The 17,681-nt window shown below is 43.0% G+C and overlaps 1 protein-coding gene across 2 annotated transcripts in view; it reads right to left on the bottom strand.

Annotated features, from left to right (window-relative positions):
* The window catches only part of MARCHF11 (membrane associated ring-CH-type finger 11), a 98,082-nt gene extending 80,401 nt beyond the window's left edge, over positions 1–17,681 (bottom strand). Inside the window, exons 1-2 of one of the 2 annotated variants that reach the window (XM_080377790.1) lie at positions 15,649–17,681; positions 1–15,438 (exon numbers count right to left, since the gene is read on the bottom strand). The exon at positions 1–15,438 is cut by the window's left edge and continues 19,087 nt beyond it. The gene's annotated coding sequence lies outside the window, so the exon portion shown is untranslated. The other variant, XM_080377789.1, reaches the window with a different exon arrangement.

Genomic DNA, 17,681 nt, shown 5'->3' with positions numbered 1-17,681 from the left:
CCTCACAGAATCACAGAATGGCTGAGATTCCAGGAAGCTCTGGAGGACATTTGGTCCAACACCCCCTGCTCAAGCAGGGCCACCTACAGCTGGTTCCCCAGGACTGTGTCGAGTATCTCCAAGGAGAGAGATTCCAAAACCTCTCTGGGAAACCTGGGCCAGTGCTTGGTCACCTTCACAGTGAAAAAGTGTTTCCTGATGTTCAGAGGGAACCTCCTGTATTTCAGTATGTGCCCACTGCCTCCAGTCCTGTCCCTGGGCACCATGGAAGAAAGAGTCTGGCTCCCTCCTCCTCTTTGCACCCTCCCTTCATTTACTTATATGCATCAATAAAATGCCCCCCGAGCCTTCTCTTTTCCAGGCTGAACAGTCCCAGCTCTCTCAGCTTTTCCTCATAGGAAGATGGCCTAGTCCCTTCACCATATGCGTGGCCCTTCATTAGATTCTCTCCGCTACGCCTATGTACCTCTTGTGCTGAGGAGCCCAGACCTGGAGACAGTATTTCAGGTGTCACCTCATCAGTGATAAGCGGAGAGGGAGGATCACCTCCCTTGACCTGCTGGCGATGCTTTGCCCAGTGCAGCCCAGGACACCGCTAGCTGCTTCTGTGGCAAGGGCACATTGCTGGCTGGTGTTCAACCTGGAGCCCACCAGCACCCCCAGGCCCTTTTCTGGAAAACTGCTCTTCAGCTTGGTGGCCCCCAGCATATACTGGTGCACAGGGCTGCTCTTCCCCAGGAGCAGGACTTTGTACTCCTCCTTGTTGAACCTCATGAAGCTCCTGTCAGCTCATTTCTCCAACCTGTCCAGGTCCCTCTGGCCGGCAGCCCGACCCTCCGGCGTGTCAGCCACTCCTCCTGGTTTGTCATCAGCAGACTCGCGGAGGGTACACTCCAAAAGTGTGCCTCCTGGGTGCTCCTCAGCTAATCCAGAGAAGATAAAAGAAGACAAAAGATATCGGAGTCCTTGAAACTGTGATCCTGTGATTTTTCAGCTGCTTTGATCCGTAGTTATCCTTCCCCATATTACAGCTCAGTAGATCCTCACCGTGTTCCCTCAATAGAGAAAGAATTTTTGTCCTTTTTTACTATACTCTTTTTTTCACTCATTTTCTTTAAAATGCATAAAAAGGCTCTTAGTTACAAAAATATGGACAGCAACATGTATATGTAACTATGTAAATGTGTTCCCTGAGACACACGAGAGTAGCTTCTAAAAGCTTAAAAGACAATATTAGGACCTCTGCTAAATCTCTGAAATTTCAGTATGTGTAAGATCACAAGAACAACTATAGCTATGGTGAAAATTAGTAAACGATATAATTATTGCTATGTATTTGATATATGTCACCCTGCTTATTTCAGTCTAAGAGTAACACAAATACTTCTGCTAAGCCCAGCCATACGGATAGATGCTTAAAGTTTTTCTCAGAACAATGCCTTGGAGAGGGGCTATGTGTTCCAGAAAAGGAAGCAGTATTTGCTGAAGTTCTGTAACTACTCTGCTACCTGGCTCTGAATTGCCACAAGTTACTGAGGAAATAAGAGCATATGTAGCTTCCTCAGCTTTTCTTCCAACTTTTCTTCATCCAAAGGGAAAAACACAGTTATCAAAATCAGTTTGCCCACATCCCCAGATGTGGTATTATCCTGCCAAGAAACAATTTCACATGAATTATAACTGATCCCATAGTTCAGATAATAAAATCTCAAGTACTTGAAGGCAACTACTCCAATAGCAATAGGAAGAAGAAGGAAGCAGTTTGATGAGTAGCTCTATCTGAATGTGACTGTGATGGAGTGGTCACTCATAGCCATCCCGAAAGGTGGCTTTTCCGTTGTTAGCAACGGGACTGCTTACAAAGTAAGATGAAACACCACCACAGGGAAACTATTGCTTTAAGGGGAATGAGACCAAATTAATCTGGTTTGTATGTTATTCATTATAAATATTTTTCTCAGCTCAAACCATGGTTTTTACTAGTGCCTCTTGTTAAATCTATTAGAATATTGAGATGATGAGTGCAGCACAGAGAGGAAGCATTACGTCTGGTTTTGTTTGTAAAATAAATGCTTTCCAAAGTTCTGTATGTGAATCCTGGAAAAGAATGGTTTTGATTTTCCCTTGGGAAATGGGCTGAAACATTTTTGTCAATAGGCGTCCTTTTCAGATAGAAACCTAATTCATTCTGGCCCTGCTGAATCGTTTCAGAGCCATGCACCCTGGCAGCAATAATACTGTCAGCTTTACTCTCATATTAAATTCACACTTGAGGAGCTGTAGATGATGAATTTCAGATTGCTCTAACCCTTGATGCTGTTTTCAGATTTTGAGTAAACTAAAGCAAAAGCTGCTTGCTGAAGGAAGTTGATAGAGTCTGTCGATAAGAATCTGAGCCTTGGGGTCATATAGTAAAACATTTAAAAAAAATATATAAGCATTGTATCAATCTATAGGTAGCACAATGGCCTTCCTTTAGGCCAGCTTAAATCAGACATTTTAACCTTCTCTCTTTCTTTCCTTCTAGGTATGTATATGTACTACGTTATATAATAGTTCAGAAATCCTCGAAGAGAACTTATGTTGGGGTCAATTAAATTAACCAAGGAGGGATCTGGTAGTCCAAGTCCAGGACAACTAAGTCATTGAAGTAATTTTCAGTTTTAATCCTAAACTTTAGAAAAACAGTATCTTTATCCAGTCTGGTATGCATTGATCTCAGTGCGGGGTGGGAGGGAAGGCAATTGCTGTGCCTTGCATGTTTATACAATGTCTTGAACATTTAAACAAGATGTGCCTGTTCAAGATGCAAGCATGATTGCTTTATTGCTTTGCACAGTGTCCTTGAGCTCTACATTTACTTTTGTGGAGAAAGCATCAGAATGAAAGCCCAATGGTCAAAGGCTTGTATTCCAAGTAGGAACTGGCATGGGAAGAAGAGCATTCAGCTTTGGTGAGGAGTCAGAAAAGCGAGTAAGGGGCAATTCTGGCAAAAAAAGGGCTCAAGCACAGTTCAGAAACAGAGGTTTTCCAAAAAGGAATTTGTATCCTGTTTGACTTTTTTTTCTTGTGCATATTGGCATGGCACCAGTAGCCTGTACATAGCTTTCCTAGCTCAGCTGGCATGAGTAGTCTCTCCTGAGCATAACTAGGTTATGAAAACAGAGGTAAGGTTTGGGGTCTTCCCACTCACCAAGGAAAATAGAAAGAAAAGACACATCGAAAACATCTGGTTACCTTAAGGTCCTGCTCAGCAACGTGTTTCTTTTCCCTTCTCGATACAAGCCACAAATTCTCCCAAACCTTGACAATGTCTGTTCAGCTGATCTGTCCACCAGACATTTCTTTTGAACCGAACACTGCAATTTATTGCTGGGCAATGAACTTCCCAGCCTTGCTTTACCATAGGAACACGGCTGGATCTCACGTGGGCACTACCTAGAGGTTTTACTTTCCTTCTTAGGCTTCCTCCTTTTCCTAGAGCTGTACCCTGTTCCTGATCTACCAGACCCAGCATTCAGGCAGCGTACACCTTAAAGTCATTACCATGAATGGTAAAAAGATGTTGGTAGGCTTCAGATTGCCAATTAAGTCTAAATTAAATAACCTTACAAAATTCACTATTTAATACGGCTTGTTCAAGAGAAGATTAAAATAAATATGACAACATCATCGCAGCACAATCATGGAGAGAATTATGTGATTTGTTTCAGTTTTGAGGGAATTAGACTCAGTGGGAGAAGAAGAAATTCCTTAGCCATAAGAACCAGCTGTGGCAGTAAAACATGGACAATAAAATTAATTCCCAATTAAAGATAAAAATCATAGGTATGTGGGGAGATGTTTCTTTGTAGTTTAGGGAGGGGGGCTTGTAGATCTGTGAAGAATGGTCTTTATTGGCACATCAGGAAGTCTATCCCTTTGAATGTGAAATAAGTAGAGTGGGTGCTTCACATCAGCTTCTCAGCACCAATCTGCACATCTTTCCTTACACAGTACTCAGCCCAAGCTATGATGCCACCTTGCAAGCCCAGCCACCAGAGACACAAGCCCAGTGTGTTTCTGTTCCTTTTAGCCCTAACATCATAGAACCTAGCTCCTCACCAGGACGTCAGAAATACCTGGAAGTACTGTTGGAAAAGAAAATATTTAGTTGCATTACACATTAAAGTGCACTGCAATTCACTCAATAGAAAGCAGAAAGTACATAGAGAAGACTTTCCTCAAAGCACCAGATTCAGGTAACCCCAGGCTAACCAGAAACACTGAAGAAAGCTGAAGCACGCTCGATGGCCTAAACCTACATCTTAAACCTGGCAGCAGCCAGGTTCTCTGCACACCACAGATGTAAAGATTCTGCAAAGAGGGTAAACATACTGCAGGCAACAGCTGAAAGAAGCTCAGAACCAGGCACGCGTGCAAATGCTGCACTTGCCAATCCAGTAGAAGTCTTTCCTGTGCCCAGCAAGGAAAATGTGGTAAGGGAAAGAAGCCACGCAAAAATAAAACAAACAACAAACCAAACCAGAAAATGTTCTTGTATGCTGAGATGGCCCCAAGCAGCATCAAACATAGGGAATTTTCAGATTAAGCTTCACATTTGAGTGCTCAGGCTTTTCACAAGTATTTTGTAGCACTTAGACATTAAAGAAGAAAAAAAAAAAAAAAAAACCAAAACCAAAAAAGGATTTCCTGTCACTGAAATCATTATAATCCATGAATGTTTGAGGCACTCCTAAAAAGCAGAGACGTATAGATATACAGGGCTAAACTGGTAAAATGCAGCATTGCAGGATTACCCATCACTGCTGCACAGAATAACAAGCACAAAATTGCTGCATTGTAGCTCCTGCCAGGCATTTTACAACACAATCACTCATTCACTCTCCTCAGCCTGACTAGAGACAGAAACGGAGCAACATCAGGACAATACTAACTCAACAGTTGGCTCTTGTTTTGCGGTTTTCTCCCTCTCCACATTTTAGCAGTATGTGGTTGTTTCTATTATTTCCTGATCTGAGTCCTCTCTGTGTGTAGAGATGTTGCTAATGGCTAATTGTATTCGTGAAATTCTAGCAGGGAATGCATTTCAGCATGAAATACACTGTACATCCTGCATTTATTCTTAATCAGGAAGCTCAGCTTGTAAGGAAGTATGCTGATACATCTCCTTTATTTTTACGTCTGGCACCTTACAGAAAAAAAAAAAAAAAAAAAAAAAGAAAAAAGAAAAAAAAAAGGAAAGGTTGGCAAGACCTCAGTCTTTACTATACTGAGATTTTAACTCCTTCAGAGTCTTGTGTTAAGAAAAGATGAATCAGTTTGAATAAGAAAGGCATCCTCATCCTTCATGCTGTACGTATGGGGAAGTCTGGTAGCCCTCCGAGGGCATTTCAGAGCAATGTTATTCCTAATTTCAGATGCAAGCAGGAATTTGAAAATGCAGCTATCACCAGTCTACTCATAAGTGGAAGGCTGTATTGTAAGGTTTCTTAATCTGCCAGATAGATATCCTGATCATGAAAACTTCAGATGCAACACTGAATTTGACCCATATATCTACATCTCTTGTAGCTTATGCATCCCTGGAGAGATGTACATGAACTGAGAAAATCTGTTTAGCTCCCTTTTCAAGTGAGGCCTTGTGAATGCTTCAGAACATATTCAAAGCCCCCCAAAGTCAAAAAGACACTGAATTTTAGCAACTTCACTGGAGCTACGCCATCACGTACCATCTTAGATGTAAATGCTGAGAGAAAAACAGTTAACAGTGTTTTTTGGGCTTTCTGTGGCATGCCATACAGTTATTAAAATATTAGAAAAGTATTTTTCTTAATGAAGAGGATATCAGGGTAACTTAAAGAATAAGGATATAAGAGGCATAATTCTGAAGTCTGGGGAAGTCTGTTACTGGTTTCTGTGAACTTCACATCAGACCTTCACTTTGGAAAACGTTAAAGAAAGCAAAAATGGATGTTTTCCTTGGCATAATGCAGTGGTAGATCTGCCACATGCTGCATGCACCCACTTCTTTTTATTACTCTTTTTTTTTTTTATTAAAATATTAAAAAAACTTGTAATTTGCAAAATTTACATCTTGGAGCATAATATTTCCCACCACAATTCATACATAAGTTTGGCAATTTTCTATCAGTTGCATTATTTCCTTAAAGCTTAGTTTGATCTTTTATGGGTACAAGTTGGCAAAATTATGATCAACAACTTGTCGTACTCTGACATGGGCACAAACCGGATTTGACAGCCCTTAGAATGTGTCTTTTAATCCATTGAATTAGCCCAGTCCATTAATATTTACTTGCACAGAAATCTAAAAAGAAAGCTACTATTTAATATGGCAAGTTTGACGGGCAAGTTTCGTAAAGCTACTATTTGAAAAGAAAAGGTGGTATCTGATGGCAAAACGTGCAAGTCTTCTACCTGGCAAGCACTCACAAAAGGATGCCCTGCATTTCAGCACTGGAAACCATGCAAACACGTTCCTGCTGTCGGTGTGGGTCTCGCCTGTTATGGAAGGCCATCTTCCAGAAGATTTTCTTAAAGAAGCTCAAATAACCATCAGAAGAGTGGAAACAAGCCTCTAATAACATGTCATGCCTTCAAATTTTTATTTTTGGCCCTGACAACACGCCTGGCTATTTTTAGCTTTGAAACTTTGGGTTCAGCTATTTTTCTGAGTGGGGCATTCACAAATAAATGGTGAAATGTTTATTGTATCAGATGGGACCATACAGCAACTTAAAAAATCAGAGGACCCTTGCAACAGCTGCGGAGGTTGGTACGGACAATGGCATTGTGTGCCATTGTGACCGAGTAAGGTACTTAAAAGCAAGTGAAAAAATAGCTGGGCATATGCAAAAATGTACCCTGCATCCAAAGTAAAAATGAACAGTTTATTCATACTGATCATGAAGAATGTTTCATCAGAGTGACTTTCTTTAGGCTACCGTGTGGCTCAATAGGTAGCCAGTCTTCGAAGAGAGGCCAAGAGGCAAAAATGTGCATTACTATATGGGGTCATCAATAATACGCTGAAAAACCTGGAGTCATGTTTATGTTCCTCAACCAGAGAGGAAAACTCTTATTCCATGAAAGCATGTATAGCAGCAGCCAGAAGGGTTTCTAGGAAAAGCTCCTAATAATATATGCTCATTTTTTAAGACTCTCTTTAAAAATATATAGAAAATGCTCTTTTCAAAGTGTGTTTATATTAAATTTAAATTCCAAGCAAAGTGGCTTTGGGAACAGTAGCTTTCTGCAGAATTATGCAGGCAGCTCAGGGAACGGCCTAGTTAGGACTGCAGTTCAGACTGTAACTCAGAACTGTGCTGTGTATGTGGCTATATATGCAACTATATGTGTAAACACAGCTGCACATATTACACCCTTCAGTGCTGATCCGGAAATGCAAATCGATTGGAAAGCATCTAGGGACTGAGAAGGGGGGAGCTGGAACACACAGCGTTCCAGCGGTGGCAAGTGGGACAGTTGTTCAGCTGAGAAAATGCTGGAAGGCAATCAAGACTCAGGCTGCTCCAAAAAGACCCCACACCACTTACCCTCAGGTCTTCCAACATTTAGAAAAAAATAAAGGGAGGTGTAGGAAGCAACAGCTACTTCCCTTCCATTTGCTTAGGGCAGCAGCAGATCTGAGCCGTTGCCTTCTGATTATCTGATACTGCTTTTTCCGCTGGATGATTTGCCACGCTTCAGTAATGCAGCCACCTCAAATGTACATGATGATGCACTGCCATGAGCTCTTCTTAAGGCACAGACTGGGGGGAGGCAGTGGGAGCATACAGGCAGCGCAGGCGCTTGCACCCAGCTCTAGATGACCTGTGCTTTGGCTGATAACCTTATTAGTATTTATGGGAATTGCTGTGTCAAGTTACACGCGGTGCTCCTTGCCAAAGGATCAATTTAATGTTCTGCCCTTAAGGTGCATCGGTTGTCTGAATAGTTTCCTCTTTATAGATTTGGGCAATATGAGACTGCATTTTCAGATATCCCTGGCTGGAACCCAGTCCATGTCTCACAAATACATTGATTCAGAGAAGGAAATGAAGGAGATGGGGAGGAACAGGGGGAAGTACAGACCTGATAGTCTGTGTCAGACAGATTGAATCAGCCTTCTATTACCTGCATTGCAGGGACTATATCAATCAAAGATACGTTTAAGAAATGGTTCTGAATCACCGAGCTGTGTTTCTAAGTAACCAGGAAGCTTACGCTACTGTGATGTTTATCGACCTTTTAAAATTCTTCTTTAAATATATACTTATGATTGTGTCTACCACTCACCAGACTGGCACCTGTCAAAATGAACCTAGCTTGGCTGTTGAAGCAGGGTCCCCTCTCCCTGTCCCATTGTCTTCAAGCATCAGTTTCATTCCCTAGTATTTCAGATCGATTAATCTACTTCCTCAGGATCTGGAGTGCCATTTTTACAATTCCTCTGCCTGCAGTGGAATTGCATTCAAGAATGGTGCCCAGCTTGCACGTCCCACTGAAGGTAACTTACCATCTTCACTTTTCCCCTGTAAGACTTCATCTCGGCTAAGGCTGGGAAAGTGCCTGATATTAAGTCTGATTTCCCTCATTTGCGCAGTGCCCACAGAGCTAAAACAAGAACAATAATATTATTAACAAATTAATAGAAGGAGGAGATATGCTGATAGATGAAAGGTATTTGCAGGGAGGGAAGACTGTTAAGAGCTGCTAGACCATAAACCCGTCCAGCTAGGTCTGCTCAGAAACAAACACATTTTCATCAGATTTCCTGATTCTTTCAAATAGAAATAATGTCTGTAGATTACATGATTTCACTGGAATTTGTCTGGAATTCTGCTAGCAACCCATCTGCTTTCCCACTGTCCTCCTGTTCAGCTCCAGGGTCACCCTTCTTATTGATGGGCATGGGTAGAACGGAAATGCCTGATTCTCAGCATCCTGAAATCCCAAGTGACTTTTGTGTCCATGGCTCTAGGGTTCTCTTTCCTTTCACAAGGAGAGACATAATTTCATTTTTTTGTGGGTTTTTGTTTTTGGTTTTGGGTTGGTTTTTTTTTTTTTTTTTTTTTTTTTTTTTTTATTATATTATTGATGATCATCTCTGCACAGGACCACCCCAGATTTCACCATAACCCAGCTCCCCATCAGACGCAGAAATGAATTCTCTCAGCTCAGTTCTCCACTGTCTCATGTCTAGCTCTTCAAAATGGGGAAAAAAAGCAGAATTTGGTGCTTAACTACTTAGAAAGATGTGAGTACGCAGCCAACCCACTCAAGAACTGTGTATTAGTAAGGAAGAAAAAAAGAAGAAAAAAAAAAAAAACAAACATGCCAGCTGTTGCAAAATGGTATGTGGAAAAATCAAACCTTTAAGATGTTTGTGAGGTGCAACTGAGCGATCTGTAATATACACCACATGCTGCCTAACATGGTGCCAAGGTTTTAAAGAATCCTCTGAAAATTTAAGATGATGCTTTTCTTTGTTTCCGATCCTTCTCTCGCTCGTGTTTCCTAGCGGGTCAGGTAAAAAGGGTTTTCTACCATCTTAACATATGTTAGTGGTAAGGGAGTAATATAACCTGTTGTCCAAAGATCCGATAGATTTGGTATTTATACTTGTAAGGGTAAATTTCATGCCAGATATTTTCTTTCTCCACAGGTATTTGCTCCCTTGCATCTGTGTTGATGTTGCTTAACTAAAAAAAGGTATCTTGCAGATGAACACATGCGTATTTCTCCTGTGACTAATTGTTGTTTCCACCAGAGCTGCATATCCACCCTCTGCTGGAAACTGAACTGTTTCCACCTTCCGGAAACTGAACTATTATTAGATTTAATCTTGTGGCACTTTATCCACACTGTGGCTCCTGGAAGGAAAGAAATTGCTGTAGGATGGAAAGGGCAGAACAATGATAAATAAAAATACTTAAAAGCTCAAGGTCCGTCTTCAGCCAGATGAGCTCAAAGCAGAAAACAAGTGTTCTTTCAGAAAATACATTACAGCATCCTCTGGTAATGAAATAGCACGAGCGCTGTTGTTACATGTATCTGCAGTCAACTGGAATTAGCAGAATAGGAAGAGCTACTTAAATTCTGTGTGCTGGTGGCACAGCACCCCAGAAGCCACTGGAAAAGTTGGCATGCAGGAGGGAAAAAAAAGCGTGCATGGGAGGCATGGTAAAGGCAAAGTAGAAAAGTTAATATTGATTAAAAAGTGTTCCTGTCTGTTGTCGGGGGTTACATTTCTGACCTGTTGTAATTGGCATTCGTGAATGTAAATGTGTACTTTCACATGTAGCTGGAAGAGTCTGTCCTGTCTGTCAGGCCAAAGGAACTTGCTCCCTTGATGATGATGGGTGGAGAGTAGCCTCTCGTGAAGACTGCAAATATATCTGTGCTAATTTCTCCATTAAGTAACAAGCTCAGCCCAAGACATCTGAAACCTACCCGTGAAACTGACAAAAACTTAGTACCTCGCTAAAGTGGCCACACTGTCAGTGACGGGTCCATCCTCTGAAGCATCTGTAAACGTTCTCAAGCAGCACTACTGCACGCAGAAAAGCTTTCTGGGCTGTTTTCCTACTCCCAGTCATCTGTTACAACGGCTTTCTTGTTTTATTTGCCAGGATATCTTCCATAAAATCTATAGTTGCATTAAAAAACATAATCCTGAAAGACTGCTCTGCAATGGCAGTATATCAACAGTGGCCACAGGAAGAGCATTGAGTAAAAGACCGTCAAAGGGCACTTTGTATGTACTATGTCAGTGACATGCAGCCACCTCTGGGGTAGCCCACACATGCTGCTCAGTGTGCTTTAGGAAAACTGAACACTGGAGACAACCATCATTATGTATCCATCTGAACAGAAAAGCCCCTACAGAAACCATTATTTGAAGAGTCAACTCTGTTGACCGTGGGTGGTTTCTACTGGTCGCTTGTCAATCACAGCACGGATACAGATGCTCTCTCACCAGTCCCTTGTGCACCTTTGGTCTGGTCAGGCTTTTTAGCAATTTCCCCAGGAAGACAGGCATCCTGATGGAAGGAATGATCTACTGTCTTTGATGAGATTTGCCTTCCAGCTCATACTAGTGTCCTCTTGCACCAAATACAATCCATTGGGAAAGGGTTCCTTCAAGAACAGGAAGAAGGTGGTGGCGGTAGCAGGTTTGTCACTGGAAACAAACAGCTGGGTTTGTGGCGGCTGAGGGGACAACATGGCAAGTTGCTTGCTAGGCACCAGGGTGGTGAAGCTTGATACCTAGGGAGGTACTTAAGGGTGCAAGAACGAGCCTGTAGGTATGCTGGTACCAAACAGGACGGAAGCTGTAGGATAAGGATAAGAATGGGACTGAAGTCCGAGACCCCTCTCCTGACTTTTTCTGAATGCTTCTAGTTTCCTGGGAGAGACCCTGGGGGCAGGTGGAGGTACTGAGTGCTAGTGTGTGGAGGAGTCTTAGGGTAGAAAGGAGGGATTTATGCCTGCTGAGACCAGGAGACAGGAGTAACCTGTAAAGGATGGATGGGCTATACCTTAACGGAAACAATTCCAGTTTGCTGATGCAAGGAACCATAGCTGAGAGAGCTGATGGGAATGGAAAATTTTCTTTTTACAGCTGGCACATTCCTCAGAAGGAATGTGGTTAAAACTCATTTGGCCTCTGAAAAGACCAGAAGGGAAATAAATAGCACAGTCACAATGAACAGAAAAAATCAAACTGCCTACAATGCCAATACCGAGTGACAGAGCAAGGGCAGTACTTGCAGGTGCATTTACACCAACACCAGAAGTCTAAAAATGGCACAAGGGAGCCAGAACACTTGGCATCAAATGGCAATCCTGATCAAACCAGCACCTTGGGGATGCAGTGGGGGGAAGATAATCAATGGCAGCTCTGCCACACTACCCACTTTACAGGAATGACAGGGAGGGACATAGGGGTGCGGGAGTGACACTGTACGTGAAGGACTATAAGAACTGTAATAGAAGAAATATATCATAGGAAAGAGACTCATTGTAGAATGCTTGTGGGTTGAAATACTGTGGTGGAGCCAACACCATGATCATGCTGATGACAGCATTTAGGAAATACTATCACAGATCAGAAAACCTGAGAATTTATGACTGGTGACTGTAGAATTCTCAAGCTACCTTTACACAGAGTGAATAAATGCATCACCAGAATGAGATACAGAATAAGTAGTTCAGGAAGCATTTTAAGAACTTTTTCCTAGACTCCCCAAGGGGTGTGGGAGCTAGATCATGACATGCTAGCTAAAGGGCTGCTCTGTAATAGTACCCATAATGGTAGTAGGTTTAACACTACAGTGGGAAAGGACAAGCCAAATAGACTCAAGCCATAGCTATTCAATTGCAAATAAGAAAGTTATGTAGAAATAAGGGAGCTGATCAAACATATAAAGACCAATTCAAAAGCCTTTCACGAGCCTGGAGACTGTTCAAAGATCTTATATCAGAAACCCAAGTAAATGGTATAGCACAAGTGAAAAAGAGAACAGTGAAAACCTTGGACGCAAGTAGAAAACAGAATAAAATAGGGAATAGAAAATAAATTAAAAAAAAAACTCAATAGAAAAGTCAGGCGGGTTAATCTAGAAAAGTCAGTCCCCCCTTCACTGGGGGGAGGGGGGAGGCAATACTTAAAAATGGAAATGCTCAAATGAGAACAAGAATGGCCACAACACAAGTCAGGTCAAATGTAAACAGGAATTAAGAGGGCCCAAAAAGAACTTGAGGAGCACCTTGGAATGGATGCTTATGCCGACAGCAAAAAAGTTATGTAAATACTCATAGGCAGGAAGCACTAGCAGTTGTGAGACGGTTGGATGACTGAGGTGTAGAAGGGACATTCAGGAATGAAAAAGCCACGGCAGAGAAGCTCAGTTAATTCTCTCCTTTTCCTTTTGCTGATGAAGATGGTGGGGAGGCACCTGCTCCCTACCCACTCCGTGTAGCAGATAGGTCAGAGAAGCTAGCTTGATATAAGGTAAACCAACAGTAAGCATTAGATGGAATGAGTAGGTTAATGTTAACAAGTCACCAGGACTAGCTGATGTTCACCTGGGAGTCCAGTGGGAATGCGGCTGTGCAACATACCCCATATGTTGGCCAGTAATTCTGCAGCGCTGCACCAGCATGCATGTGGTCTGCCAGGGTAGGTCTCATCTACACATACAGCCCAGAGATGGTTCAGGGATCTGCAGACTCATCAGCCTCCCTCCCACCCCAGGTAAGAGGGACTCTTTCAGAAAATAGGATCTCAGAGCATGGGATGAACACAACCAGCTGGGAAAGAGCTAGCATGGCTTCTGTAACAGAAAACCTCTGCTCCAGCCCACTGAACCTCTGGGCGCCGGGGGGTGTGTATGAATAAGCATGTGGATAAAGGAGATCCAGTTGGCCTCATAATTTGGATTTTCAAAAAATTGTGTGCTGGGAGTGGGGACAGATGGGCTTCAGGGTAGATAAATACATTACACATCTAGGGGGAAAATAATCTAATACTCATCTACGGGATGCTGAACTTGGAACCTGCAGTTGTAATTCGGGGATCTTGGAGTCACCACTGACAGTTCTCTGAAACTGGCTTTTGTTGGCTGCTGCGCATTTAGCCAACAAGATGTGGGGAATCATTATGAAGGAACAAGACTTTTGGCCCTAATAAAGACTTTGCACAACCACAGCCATCTTCAGCACTGAGTACGGTCCTGTTCACTGCACCTCAAGAAAGGGCATACAGAGCTGGAGAAGGTTTAGCGAAAATCAAGGGAATAAGCACCTGCCTCTGTAAGAAGACACTAACAGAGGCTGGGGCTTCAACTGGGAGATGGGGGAGGTTATTCAAGGGCAATCTCTGAAGCTTACCACAGGCAGCTGTTGGAGGCACACTGCATCAGTAGGTTCAAAGGCAAACTTATGGACCATGAAGAGATGCTAAAGGCAATCAGCAGCAATGAAGCATCACACTGCTATTAAAGAAGTATGACTGCTGAGGAAATATGAGGAGAATGGGTCACTGGAAATGGCCAGGCTCACAGACTCTTGCTAAATAGTGTCTCCTACTGCCATTGCTGGAGAGTGTATTGGGCTGGATGGGCCATTGGTCTGAACAGACCTTCCACCACACTATGGCTGCTGCTGGAAATAGGACAGTAGACTAATGACGCTTTTGATCTGACCCAATACAGATGTTCTCATCTTCCCAGAGAGCTGGGAAATTGAAAAATAATGACACAAAAGCCCTTGTCCAGGTAAGACAGATCTGAACAAACCAAAATATCTCTTTATACCAACAAAACCATCGTGACTTGCTGCTCTGAAGAGCGGGGCAACTGAAGGGAAGCTCAGCAGAGGTGAACATGCACTGTGTTTGTCACTCTCCAGCCTTACCACCAACTTCATCAAGTATGGCCAGGTTGGAGGCTTGAGTCAAAGAAAAACAGCAGTGGATGAAAACAATTGCCCCAACTTTATGAACAAGCCTGAGAAAAGTCAAACTCAACTTCACCAGTCAGACAAGGGAGGATGTAACACCTGAGCCACCTGCCTGTAAGATGATCATTAATCAGCTGCTTCTAAGACAATCATTGGACACTGATGTAAGGTACTGAGAAAGGGAAGAAGGAACCAGACTTACAGGTCTCTGACCTGCATTACAAGGTGCGAACTGAAAGACTGTCCTTGCCTTAGTGAGCAGGAGTCTAGAACAGGACACAACAGAGCAACACAGGTCTGGAGGAGTGTAAGAAAACTGTAGATTTGCACAAGCAGTTGTCCTTAGAAAACTTTAAAAAATAGATCTATTTTCATGGTCTTACATCTTTGGAGATGTGAATTGAAAGTACTCATAGGATACAGCCAAAACTACTGGGCTGGGGGAAGGGAAGTCTGTGGTAAGCAGGTTCAGGAGAACCCACTTTCTTGAAAAGTTGACAATAAAAGAAGACAAAAAAAGAAAATTAAGAAATTACACTTCAGAAACTGGAGCCAAAGATGACTGGAGCCTAGTGATGCTCAAGGCATGCAGAACACTAGGGAAGGGAGGTTAGTGACAGTCCAGCAAGGTCGGCATTAGCCAAACAGTTCACTTTCAGCCTGAACTGGAAACACCAAAAGGGAAACCAAAAATTATTTGTAGTAAGCTACTTAGATTTTAGCATCTTTATTTTTTCCTTGATACAGGCATTTGACCACCATCTTCCCATCTTTATGGTTACTGACAACATGAATAACAACAATGTGCAACTTGGTACGTTGTGTAGGCTTGGAAGAAGCCAAACTTACCGCCCCACTCAATCCAAAGGGTACCCCCATGATTTCATCTGCCCGCTCTGCAGCTACCAAATAGATGTAGAGGAAGAACTGATGTGAAGGAGAACTGTGCAACTGTTACAGAAAAAGAAATGCTCTTAAGTACAACTGCAGCAGCAGAGCAGTTATGTGAGTTCAGAGGCAGATGAGGAGCCTGTACGAGCTACTCATTTCGGAGTAGGGTAAGAACGTGAGTAGGAGGCCTAGTAAGACAAGAGAACCAAAGATTATCCTCCTACATATACATATATCCATACACATACACAGAGGTTGCATGCTACTTACAGAAACTCTTCCTCAGGCTTTTTCTGTACCCGTGGAGCAGTGCTACCACTGTTTAAAGTCTTGAGACTTTTAATAGGTTTTCCATTAATTCTGTTCTCTCCTTCAACACCTGGTGGAGTCTGGCCTTGCCGTAGAGACGACTGTCGTTTCCAGTTATAAACTTAAGGACTGAGGAGGAAAGCTGGCAAAACCAATGTAGTCAGCTGTTAGAGCTTTGGAGGGGTATGGGGGTAGGGATGGAAAAGTGTGGGGTCTCCTCTTTAACTGCTCCTTAAAGCTGAAGATTCAAGGACTACTTCAGCTCCAGGAAAGCATCAGTATCTTCACAGAATCATAGAATAGCAGGTTGGAAGGGACCTCAAGGAGCATCTGGTCCAACCTTTTCTGGCAAAAGTACAGTCTAGACAAGATGGCCCAGCACCCTGTCCAGCTGAATCTTAGAACTCTCCAACGTTGGGGAATCCACCACTACCCGGGGGAAATCATTTCAGTGGCTGATTACTCTCATTGTGAAAAATTTTCCTCTTGCGCCCCATTAGAATCTCCCCAGAAATAACTGGTACCCATTACCCCTCGTCTCTTCCAGGTGACTCCTTGTAAAAAGGGAGTCTCCATTTTCCTTGTAGCCACCCTTTAAATACTGGAACACGGTGACAAGATCTGCCCTAAGCATTCTTTTCTCAGGGCTGAACAAACCCAGTTCATTCAGCCTTTCCTCATGTGGCAGGCTTCCCAGTCCTTCGATCATCTGTATGACCCTTCTCTGGACCCTCTCCAGCCTGTCCACACCTTTTTTTGCATAGTGGGGACCAAAACCGGACACAGTACTCCCGGTGTGGCCTGACAAGCGCTGAGTAGAGTGGGATGATTTCTTTGTCTCTGCTGGGGATGCCCCTGTTGATGCAACCCAGCATCCTGTTGGTTTTCTTGGCTGCAGCAGAGCACTGTTCACTCACACGGAGCTGCTTGTCCACCAGGACACCCAAGTTCCTTTCCACAGAGCTGCTCCCCAGCCAGGTAGATCCCAGCCTGTGCTGCACTCCTGCGTTACGTTTTCCCAGGTACAAGACCTTACATTCGTCTTCGATGAACTTTGTAAGGGTCTTGTTAGCCCACTCTTCCAGCCTATCCAGGTCTGGTTGGAGAGCAGAGTGGCTCTCCCTTCCGAAGCGTCCACTTCCCCACTCAGTTTGTGGGGCAAACTTCATCAGGGTACACTTGATCCCATCATCCAAATCACTTACAAAGATACTAAACAGTGTTGGGCCCAATATCAGTCCCTGGGGGACCCCACTTCTGACAGGTTGCCAGTCTGAAAAGGAGCGATTTACAACCATGTCCTGGTGCACCGCACGGACCGCTTCTCTAGGCAGTAACGTATCCGTTTCTCTAGGAGGAGGCTGTGGGAAACCCTATCAAAAGCCCTGGGAGAAATCCAGGTAGACAACGTACATCATTCACCCCACATCAGCTGAGCCCATTAGTTGGGTAACCTGCAAGTCCAGTGCTGCAGTTATATATTTTAAAGAATATAAAGTTCAACAGGACAGATTAGTGCATTAAGACAAGAGCATGGAGTTCTTCCCACTAAAAAGCAAAACAATCAAAACTTGAAATTTGGACTCATCATTCAAGCTGTGGTACCAATGCACTTTAATGTAGACTGTAGTAAGAAAACACCTTCGGGGCAGCAGGAGAGAGGGACAGTTACTAGAAGCTCTCCCTCCTTTCTTTGCAGAGAAGCTTAAAAATGCAACTTATATGCACCGGAGGAAGGAGATGACGGTTGGATTTGCCTCCTGTTGCTATAGGGGAGGATTTGGTATTCCAGGTAGGGGTAATTGAGATAAGACTCATGATTGCTACGAAAACCTACTTATGTGACACTGGGGCCTCCTCTGTTCTTCATGGCTGTTTTCAGTGCCATGTAAGAAGAAAAAAGTTAATCTAACTATGTATGAAAATATTTTAAAGGGTTCCTGCAACTTTTCTGCCATATTTCCCTTTTCTCCCAATTTAAAAAAAAAAAAAAA

The sequence above is a fragment of the Falco punctatus genome, assembly GCF_963210335.1.
Source record: "Falco punctatus genome assembly, chromosome: 3".
NCBI lineage: Eukaryota > Metazoa > Chordata > Aves > Falconiformes > Falconidae > Falco > Falco punctatus.
This window is presented reverse-complemented; position numbering and strand designations above follow the sequence as displayed.